This window comes from Littorina saxatilis, linkage group LG17 (genome assembly GCF_037325665.1).
Source record: "Littorina saxatilis isolate snail1 linkage group LG17, US_GU_Lsax_2.0, whole genome shotgun sequence".
NCBI classification, from domain to species: Eukaryota; Metazoa; Mollusca; class Gastropoda; order Littorinimorpha; family Littorinidae; genus Littorina; species Littorina saxatilis.
Window position 1 is genome coordinate 32,289,756 of NC_090261.1, and position 11,809 is coordinate 32,301,564.

At 40.1% G+C, this 11,809-nt stretch overlaps 1 long non-coding RNA gene across 1 annotated transcript; it reads left to right on the forward strand.

The window, feature by feature from the left end:
- The first annotated feature begins 4,048 nt into the window (after positions 1 to 4,048).
- Positions 4,049 to 10,858, forward strand: LOC138952461 (uncharacterized). The gene is made up of 6 exons (XR_011451377.1): positions 4,049 to 4,962; positions 5,253 to 5,294; positions 5,826 to 5,904; positions 6,822 to 6,943; positions 7,497 to 7,543; positions 8,505 to 10,858. It is a non-coding gene; the product is annotated as an uncharacterized lncRNA (long non-coding RNA).
- Positions 10,859 to 11,809: the final 951 nt, after the last annotated feature.

The window sequence follows — 11,809 nt, forward strand, 5'->3', positions numbered from 1 at the left end:
TTACTCCACGAAAAATTTACTCTGGAGTAAATATTTCGTACGAAATTCTTACTCCGAGTACACTTTTCGTACGAGAAAAGAACTCCCCAAGGCACGAAAAAATTACTCCCTCCACGAAATTTTTTCTCCCCATTTTATTTTACTTCCAGTAAAAATATCGTACGCAAAAATGGGATGCGGGCGAAGGTATAATGCCAATAAGTGATCTCGCGCACACGAATGTCGCGCTACCCTCCTTCCATCCCTTCCACCACCAAGACTAACAGGGGACAAGGGAGTAAAAATGTCGTACACCTGGCATGGGAAGTTAAATTGCTCGTGTTGGGGTGAAGTAATTTATTCGTTATTTATTCGTCAGGGGAGTAACATTTTTGTACGAAATGTTTACTCGGAACTCACCTGTCTTGGGGAGTAATTTTCTCGTGCAATGGGGGAGTGCTTTTTTCGTAAAGGGAGTAAGTTTTTCGTACGAAATGTTTACTCCGCAGTAAAAATCTCGTGGGAGTAATTTTCTCGTGTTACACCGGGCCAGAAGGAATGACAGGGGAAGAAGAAATATGTGTACGTTAAAGTTTGCGTGTAGCTTTTTGACACCTTTATAACGCATTTGCTTGTGTGCATCTCTTACCGTAAAAAAAGGAAGAGGGGAGAATGTGCACGAATAAGTTTTGTTTTCCGACACCGGCAAAATTGTGGCTTTGAAAGGAAATCAGACAATGGAAATTGTGTGGTGATCTCTTCAGTAAATCAAGAAACGTACACATTTTTGACACATGAAGAACTCAGTTCTATGGTAGTGTCTTCAGTATGAAGAGTCGGCGCAACACTTGTACAACTTTTATTTCAGATTCGCGGCAGATCGGATGTCTGGCAAGACCATGCAGCGCAGACAAGATATGCGTCCCCGCTTCCTGGCCAAGAAAAACAGAAACAGACACATGCTTAGACCTCGTTGACGGCTGTGAGCCTGTACGAACAATGTCAGACAGACACTGAGACAAGCAGACAGACAGGCAGGCAGGCAGAGGCAGACAGGCAGGCAGCCAGGCAGGCAGACAGACAGGAAGAAAGGCAGGACAGGAAGGCAGACAGGCAGACAGACAGGCAGACAGACAGGCAGACAGATAGGAAGACAGACAGGCAGGCAGACAGGCAGGCTGGCAGACAGGCAGACAGGCAGACAGACAAACAGACAGGCTCGCAGACAGACAGACAGGCAAACAGACAGACAGACAGGCAAACAGACAGACAGACTAGACAGACAAACAGTGACAGGCAGCTCGCAGACAGACAGGCAGGCAGAAAGAGAGTCAGGCAGATGGAAGTGTAAACGGTAGGGCGGACGGACGGACGGACGGACGGACGGACGAAAAATTAGATAAAGTGATAGGCTGACACATTCACACTTATTCACGCCCTTCAGTCGCTCTACCTCACTCTGTCTTTCGCAAATGCTATCATAATAAGCGTGCAGGCTCTCTCCGTGTGTGTGTCACGTGTGTGTGTGTACGGTGTGTGTGTCTGTGTTTGGCCGTGTCGGTTGGCTTTTTACATGGATACGCAGGCGAGGTTAATTCTTTAATTAGAACCTTTGATTACAATATCGCTCTTTAGCTGTCAAATGCCCCCCTTTAGCTGTCAAATGCTCATTGGTTAAAAACAGGATATTCGATGATTATTTTTCCGTGGGTAGCTTCCCTTTGCTGCACAATATTTACATATGTTTTAGACCAATGAGCGCTGGTATGCATATTCGGTGCGGATACATGATATTGTCCCAAAGTGGATTAGCGGCTCGCAAACGAAGATTCGTCCAAATGATGGTTAAAAACAACCTGCACCGGACGGAAGCTGAAAACTAAAGGCACATAATAGTTCAAACAATCATTCAACTGTATTTATTTGACCTTATTCCCCCCTCTGCTTCTTTACCTCTGTAAACTTGTAGGGGTAGTTATTTTTCGATAATGACCCAGCAACCAAACAAATAACGACCCAGCAACAGCCTGAATCCTCGATAGTGCAATGGGTTGAGAAGTTGTTCTGTTTCGGTACTACTTTTTGCGACTGAAAAGTTCCGAACGCTCTAATGTACGAAGTATACATCTCTGGAGCAAACAATACAAACATACCGCATTTAAATTAACAACTACAGGCCTGAACACATGAATCTCCATGTAAAATCCATGAGTTCGGTTGTTTTCTGAATCTAGATCTGCCGTGCTCAAACGTTCATCACAAGCAATTTCCCGCAAGGCATGTAACTCATACTTTGTCTAGCGACAAGAGTAGTTCCCCTTCTTTTCACTCAGTTTCTTCGACAACAGACTGCAATCCGACGGTCAGTTTTCAACAATATTTCATTTAATAAACAGATCACACGCAACCAAATGCACACATCTCATCAATTTAAACAACATAAAGCGGTTTCATACACTATTTTCCCCAGAAAACTGAACTTCATACAGTTTTTAACTTTGGAACACGGGTGCAAAAGTTCGTCTGCTAGTCCCATTTGACGAAAGAACATTATCCTAAGCGATACCAAAACATATACAGAACACACAATATCTGCCTTTGCCGCCACAGCAGAATAACAGCATATCTGTGTACTTGATTTTAGTCCAAAATAGGAAAACTGACAAGAAGTGTTAACAGAATGGAATGATTTGCACGGAACTATACAACCGCGCATTAATCGATCGCCTGCGCAGGTTGACTGGTTGAGTGAATAGGATTCGATCAAACTTTCGCAAAAAACCTCCTCTTTTCTTTGAATAACTGAAGAAAGGAGGAATAAAGAGGTTACACACCTCGTCTCAGTGATAATAAAAAATGATGGTCTCAGTTCGCATTTTTCATGATCCGCTAACTTCGACCATTATTTTTAATAATCACTGAGACTCGGCATGTAACCTCTACTTACACAGACTGTAGGAAGAGGCAAACCGTCTTGAACAATATTATTCCTCAGGAAGCGACTCCAAGAACACAGAAGACTCGAAGGTGAGTGACAGACCTTGTAGTCTTTCTGTGATAGTAGTAGTCCAGTGGACGATACCCTTCCGCCTGTGGTCTGATGTGCACGAGAAAGTTATTACCTGGATGGGAACCATGCTGCGGTGTCGGATTGTTTGAAAGCACAAACAAATTTCACTTGCAACCAATCCGACCCCGCTCTTGTTTGCACCCAATCAGTAACTTTCTCGCCCACGTCAGCCAGGAAATTCGAGCAACATTTTGTTGTTTGTTGTTGTTGTAATTATAATTTTGTTGTTGTTTTCTCCGCAGAATAGTAACGTGCCTTATTCGTATCAATTTTGATTTTTTTCCAGGTGCAAGTGAGATCGGGTCAACAATTTCTTGATGACTATGCTGCAGCTGTCTTCACAACCACATTATGACGTCACAGCCATGAACAGAATTGAAATAGATGGGGATTTGTACGTCCATGCCTTAGAAATCGGTTGCCAGTAATATCACTGTATAGGTCTTGTGTGTTGTGCCAAGTAACGTTTGGTTTATCACGAAATGGAAGTTTTAAAAGTTTTCGTTGGATATTCAACCTCTGAATGTTATGGCACGCGAGATCCTGCGAGAATATGGGAGATTTTTTAATTTTATCATTGTCAACTTTCACTGTGATGCAGTTCCCGAGAATCTGTTGAGTATTCCTTTTTTGTTGTCATAAGGAAAACTGTTGGTGAAGGGCTCAGATCGACTCGCGATGAGAATACGATACTTGACGGGCGCAGTGGCGTGGTGGTAAGACGTCGGCATCCTAATCGGGAGGTCGTGAGTTCGAATCCAGATCGCTGCCGCCTGGTGGGTTAAGAGTGGAGATTTTTCCGATCTCCCAGGTCAACTTATGTGCAGACCTGCTAGTGACTTAACCCCCTTCGTGTGTACACGCAAGCACAAGACCAAGTGCGCACGGAAAAGATCCTGTAATTCATGTCGGAGTGGGGTGGGTTATGGAAACACAACAATACCAAGCATGCCTACCCAACGAAAGCTGAGTGAAGCTGACTATGCTCTCAGAGTATTCACGACTTTTTTCCGTGACCTTTCGGATTTCATGGGGGCTGCCATTTTGGTTTTGATGCGCTTCCTTTTCCGGTTTACGTATTTTCCGGTTTAACATAGCATTTGCGTTTTTTTGTCAGAAGAGTGATATTTGGTTATGAAGGAAGTCAAGTCCGCCATTACCTGCAACCTCAGTTGAGTGTTTACTTTGAACTTAAACTTGAACCGTAACAGTGTGTAGCCAGTTCGCAAGACCTGTTCATCTTCCTACCAGTTCCAACTGTTGTTATCAATGGGTCGCGCAGCTGGAGGAAGTGTTTATTTTCATTTGGAGCCCAACTTCAGTTCAAAACCAGTCAAGAACTGGCCTTGACATTCGTTTGGAACTTAGTTCAACGAGTATTTTCTCGAACGTAACTTTTGACCCAGCTGGTTGGCATCATGAATTAGACGTACACCGGCAGTTATAAATCATGTTGTGCAAAAGACTGTAAAGAAGTAGAAAATTGTGGAAAATCGGGAATGCTTTCTCAGTTTGTGCACCCTGGCAACATTCATCAGGAAAAAAACTGCATATGCCTTCCTCTGCAAAACAAAAGTCGCTCGAAGAATGCTGAACGGGCAGCGACGACTAGCTGTTCTTCTTCAAAGTAATAAACTACCCCCCAAACCCTGCAAGTTTGTGCGATTTACTTTGTGGACATGAAGCCAGCAGAGGGCTCAGGAATGCCCACTTAATTCCTTGATTTTACTTCCGTCACAAGAACTAAAAGAACATTCAATGTTCGTTAAATCTGTGGATCAAGTGACTCTAGAAGCGGAGGAAATGAAAATCACCGGCAGATCTGTACAAGATGTTGAATTCTGCCAGGGAAACGAAGCCGCTGTCACGGCAGAGAAGTCTCCGCCTACGAAAGTCGGTAGATCTAGAGCAAGGTAAACATACGTTTTTCAACGCTTGTTCACAAACACACACACACGTACACAAACACACACACGCTCACACCATCACACACACACTTATGAAAGAGATGGAATAGCTGATCGAGTGATGACAATGTTGATTGATAAGTATTTTTTGGTGCGGTGAACTTGAGGCAATATTGTTCTATCAATCCATCAATATATTTTACACTTTCACCCCAGAAATGAAGCACGTGTACACATATTGAACAAAAGAACCATTTTAAGCTTCCATTGGTATTGTTTCCTCTTTTTTTTTGCAGACATGTTGGCAGGAAGTGAGTGTTTCACCCCACTCTTGCAAGGTAGGTTGATCACTGATGACAAGTTCTGATTGTTTTTCCTTTTTAATATTAAACGGATGACAATCCGTACACTGCAGATGGATCTAACCGAGATGGATCTAACCGATACACGGAAGCAACATTGGGAACACACTGTTATTCAGTCTGTGAATAGTTCATGTGTGAGGGGTATTACTGCAAGTACGTTCACTAATGTAGAGAAATAATTTTGGACTCAAACTTCAAGTTAAATTGTTTCTGCTGTCAGAGCCATCTTTCTGAAGGAACAATATTTTACATGCCACTAGATTGTTGTATATTCCTTATTTTGCAATGACAGGCTCAGCTTTCATTTGATTGTAATGTGTTTCTTATTTGAAGCTTTGTATCATAAAAGCTCTGTAGAAGTGTTGCACTTGTTTTGCAGACTGCATTAGGCGTGGTAGCTATTGCACCCCCCCCCCCCCCCCCCCCCCCGCCTATTGATCTAACACACCCACCCACACACATACACAGGGTGCTGACAAAGGATCTTTTTCTATTCTCCTTCAGGCCATCGCTTAATTTCTTGCAGACTGAGGAGCAGAGGACGTTTGAGCCGCTCCTAAACCTGAGGCACACAAGCCACAAGGTAAATAAGGTATCAGTATAAAAACAAATGTTTTCACTTTGATTTTTATCGCATCATTTTTTTTAATTAAACTCTGTAAATTGTGGCAATTACACATTATGCCAATAACATTATTATGAAGAATGAAGATTTTCAACTTATCATTGAAGAAATGAAATCAAGCATTTTTGTTCATTCTGTATTTGATTATTATTTTCCAGTCTTTGGGTTGGCATAGTGGGTGAAATAAGGGTGAGGAGTGTCGGTTGGTGTTATTTTTTCGGTCTTGGTGATGTAATATTTTTCCCACGGTATTCATGGTTATGTTTGACTTTAGTGCAGATTCCAGAACAGCCTCTTAAACTGAAAAGCTACAAGGTTAACAATATAAACAGGTTACTGGTGTCTCAGGCATTGATGTTTTTTAAAAAGATTTGCACAGCAATTTATGTGTTTGTAAACAGATAATGAAAATAAAGCATAACAACTTTTATATTTTGTAAGTGGAATTAAATGTTTTCATTTTTTATTTTGAAGTGTTTTTGTATTCAGGTTTTATTGGATGGGTGGGGGGGGGGGTGGTTTTGGTGGTTCTGACTTTTTATGATGTAAGGATTTTTTTCCTTAATTAGTTATTTAATTAGTTTATGTAGGGGGGGCCGAGGGGGGGGGGGCGTGGGATTTAAAGTGTATTTCTGGCTTTCGGAGAGGTGCTAAATCTGTTAAAATGGAAATGAAATAAAACAATTGGTGGTGAGGGTTATTACAAAAAAAGTAAGGATTATTTCTCATACCTTTTTATTTTTTACCCAAAAATTATGTTACTGAAATTATTCATTAATTTTTAAAGAGGCAGACTGTGAGACAGGTGATGTAATTGAAGTTAGAATATCATGAGATGTTACTTACTTTCTTTACAATATCATCTAATTTGACAGTCCGACACTGAAGACTGCAGACTTCATGGCAGCCACTGACCTGACGATATGACAGCCATGAATTGAATATCAAACGCAGAAGAAGAAAAAGAAGAAGACAGTCTAACAGGAAAATAATTCTGGTATGCTCATAATTTCTATGCCAGTTTGAAAAAAGTCATGAATTGAAGTTTACCCAGGTTAGACATTAGCATGTCGTAATTGTGACAATGAATGTATCCGTAAACGCACCAAGAGACTTACTTTGAAAAATTGAAGTCATGCATCGTCAATATGACTACAATCACAAACTGAATAAGGGGAAATCATGTCAATTTGGTGGTCTGGATCATCAGCTGTTGCTCATTCGCTATAATGGTCTACTTGACAAAGCCCGTCTTCATGTGCTTCTTTGTTTCTTTATACCTAGTGTAGACAACATGTAGGCGTTTGCAGACTGTTTATTGTATTGCTGTTGTTTGTTTGTGAGTAAAACTATGGTGTGACCTCAATTGTTTGAAATTTGTTGTGTATGTTCTACTTTGTGTAAGGTGTTTCTCCATGCCCCCAGAAGAACCGACATTATATTAAAACCTTCGAAATTGTGCAAGCCATCAGAAAACTGTCAAGTCTGATTTGCTAGAACAAGCGATATTAACACGTTATTAAGATGAATATTTGATTAAATATGTGCAGGAACTACTTCAGCAGATTCATATGGCCAGTCTCACAATGCAAGGAAGGTGAGTAAATTGAATTATGTCTCTCCCACCTGTTCTGTGTTTAGTGTCAGCCGTGATTGCCTGATGAGAATTTGAAAACATGTTGCTAACTAACATGAACCAAACCATGAAACGTGATGTAGGTGAGTAGCCCATCTAGAAAAACGAACCTGTTCTAATTCCGAATTAGAACAGGTTCTTTTTTCTAGATGGGCTACTCACCTACATCACGTTTTATGGTTGGGTTCATGTTAGTTAGCAACATGTTTTCACATAGAAAATGGTGGGCACCTGAACAAATATCTGCACATTACAATGAAGTCTTACTTTTTAATCTGATGGTTTAATAACCCCCAAAAACCCAACCAACCAGCACCCCCCCCCCCCCCCCCCACCCCTCCAAGAAGAAGCTCACATAACTACCAACTACACAATTTCATTACAGAATCAAACAATGGGAAGAATCAGGATTCAGCAGTGCTAGGTCGTTGGGGGGGATAGCTATCACTAGGCACTCAGCAATGAATAGTTGAGGTTTTCACGGACATTAACAAAATCCGGTAACCTACGGACAGTAAATTTCACAGGGAAGGGAACAAGAACGTCAAAAATGGAAAAGTATGTTTTTTCTTTCAAACCATTGATAGAGCTCTGAAGCTTCACACAAGTTTTGCAGAGAGAGCACTCGGCCTCTTCATTTTTGGCACTAAAACATGCGCACACACAAAAAGAAAGTTTTTAAAAAGTGGCACCGATGTATTCTCACACTCACAGCCTTAGAATATTGCAGTTTGTATGTTACCAAATTGAGGCATGATTTTACTCCATACCTGACCAAATCTGCGACAGTCGGGCAAACTTCTTAAAAGTCGGATTGGGCCTTCAATCAAATACTCAGAAACCAGCAGCTACTTTAAGTAATACTAGTTTTGTTGTTATTTTTTACAGCTTGTACTGAATGTGTTTTCTTTTATCTCCTCAGAATCGAGTCAGCCAGAGAAAGACCATTGAGAGGGAGAGCGCACAGTAAAGCATATATGGCATGCACTTCGGTGGACCAGTGCCATCATCTTCATAACAAGAGATGCAGATCATATTTTCTTATGTTTAAGTATAGCTGTTAGCAAAAGTATTTGACGATTCTTGGGTACGACTTTCGTGTTTAATCCTATTAGCTTGTGTACAGCCCCAAAATCTGTTTTATTTTGATTTATCATTTATAGTTTGAATTTTTTTTTTAATGGAATTAGTCCAAATGTAAATACATCTAAGGTTGCAATATTGTTTTTTTGTATATATATACCCTTAAAACTACCTCTTCGTGTAAACAAAATTTAATTGTAAAAAGAAGTGTTTGTTCAAGGGAGATAATTTGAAGCGAATTTTTTTTAAATCAGTAAAACTGCGTAGTGACATCCTCAATTAAATAAAAAGATTAAGGAATAAAGGTATACACACAGGTTGTACCCATTTTCTTGATTGCACTGCTTTTAAGTAGAAAGCTTTTTTTCTCAGAATTATTTTACAAATAAAATTCAAGGGAGGCAATTGATATGATAAAAAGGAAGAATTTTTTTTTCTTAGAATACTGTACACATTTAGTAAAGTATAATTTACAAGACAAAACACATGTTTTTTTGTTTTTTTTCTGTGCCTACTACTTGACAAGAGAACCACGAGATTTGTGCAGATTATTTAAAATTTTCTGTACAGTATATTTTACAAAGACAGATCCATACAATATATATAATTTTGTAATAGATGTTTTCAATTTGAATGTAGGTATGGTTTTTTTTAAATCAACAGTTCGGATAGCCACAACAAGTGTGTATGTCTTGTGATTTGAGAGCTTTAGCACTGGATGCTTAGAATCCTCTTGATCATTTACTTCAGTAGGTAAAGCCACCTTCTCCAAAATCTTCTCTCCTATTCTGTGCTTACTACAGTGGGTTTGACAAGAGAACCACGAGATTTGTTTTTGTACATATGTTGCTTTTATTCTGTAAACTTTAATGATTTAATCCTATGTGCACATTTTTTTTTAACTGTGTTTTTGTTTTTGTTTTCCTGTATTCAAAGTGTGTATGGAAACCACAACCTGTCACAGCAGTATTATTAATCTGGATCTCCCTGCTATGAACGTAATTAACAGAACGTGTGCATGTAGCTAAAGAACTTAAAAAGAATTTCTGCTACTTCACTCAAAATACGTCCATCCTCACACTCATATTTTCTTAAAATAATATTTGTTCATACAAACATGTTTGCGAATTATTCAATTTTGCGTAAAATATTCAATTACGATTTCTTTGTGTGTTGCAAAATTATGTAATAAAATTATGCAAGATCAAATTCAAAACAGCAATAAAGCTGCTGACGGCAGAATACCTCTGTTGACTTCTCTATCTGTTGGGTCAAACTATGCCACAGACATGTTTCTTCTAGAAGCTCAATATCACGTGGTACAGTCTCAAAGACAGAACAACGCAATAACCTTTTTTTGTGTAGATTCGATTGACTTTTTCCTGAAATAAAATATTCATGAAGCCGGTTCTGACCGAGTTAATATATTTCTGGAAAGCTGAACAACGCAATGCGTCTGTGACTGGTGAAGAAGCAGAGCTGGAGCTTTTTGTATTGTTTGTCGTTGGTTTTATTACACACGCACTCACATACGGTCAACAAAATGTTGCATGTTCCTGCTTGACAAACAAATGCCTGCATACATGCGTGCACGTACGAACGTACGAACATTCATACCTGTGCAAACAATCTGCCACTTCAAGTTCAACATCCAAACCCCACACATTCCTCCAAAAGGAGTCTGAAGTATAATACTGGCATTTGTGGTATTGAACGAGGACCTCAACTTCCATTGTCTAGTGCATGTGGGTCTCATGTTGTACGTGTGAAACCACTTACTTAAAAAAGAAAAAATCTTGTAAGCTTATCAACAAAAAACGAACAATTATATTCTTAAACAAACTGGTTAGAATAACAGATTTAGGAGAATGCAATGCAAGGAACATCATTATCTAATTCGGTCGATGCTTAGATCTAGAAAAGCACCCACTTATTCCAGTATAATAGAGAGAAAAAATCCAATTGAAAAAGTTCCAGATCTAGACAAGGCAAGCACTAGCAGCAATTTTAGCAAGCAAACTCGAACTTGCCCTGCATTCATGCAAGGTCGAACCACTTTCCCTGCCTAGTGGGGGTTTGGCGGGTAGAGGGCCGGTGCTGGCACACTCGGAGTGAAACGACATGTCACCTACTTCGATAGCTTCTCCGGATTTACGTGTACAAACAGCGTCCGGGTTTACCGCTTCGATTCTAAACCCTAGTTTCTCATGCTGGTAACAAACTGGCTATTTGTTTATCAGATGTGTCGTTGTTCCACATTAAATTATGCTAGAATGCAAGATCGCAATCATTTGGTTATCAAACCAGGTTGTGTTCTTTTTTTCATCACCTTTTTCCGCGCAAACAGTTTTGCGCCATTTCTTTTGCGCAGACTGGGCGGGACAGGAAGCGGAAGCGCATCAAAATTTCTGATTGGACAATGATGCCGACGCCCACTTGACCCCCACTACAATGTCAAGGTCGGAAAGTCGTGAATAGTGTGGGGAACCCAAATGGGCGAACGAGCTCACACGTAAACAGAACATTCTGGAAGAAGAGCTCGGAAGAAGAAGAAGAAGAAGAAGATACTTAATTTGACTGAAATCGACACACGTTGATTTAAACTGCTATATACAGCCTACCATGAGTAAATGCTGTAATTTGACACTGGAAGAAGCAATGATCGACTCAGAACTGACGCATGTTGATGACCGAGTGTCCGTTTGTCCCACCTGAAAACTGTTTTCAGAGTTACAGTATGATCACGTGGAGATTGAACATGCACATGAAGAGTTGTGTCCCAGTTTTGGAGAAAGGAAACGGCTTTCTACAGACGGTTCTGTCTTGATTTCTTAAAGATATACGATATCGATTGAAAACAACCACGACGTCTCTTTAGGCCTTTTCTTTCGAGGTGCACTCTTTGACGCCAAAAGCCAAATAAAGTTCGAATAGACGTCACTTCTTCTGCGTGTCTTTTGAAGAAGTGACAAAGAATTTCCAGCACGAACTTTGTCTCGGTGACTTCAACATACTGTATCAGCAATAGTACGGTCACCGCCAGGCTGTGTATGTTTCGGTATGGTATATCATTAAATTACAGTTATTCTGGTTCTTGTTCACAAAATAGATACTCTCAGAATTTGTAATCAGAGTTTTTGCAAC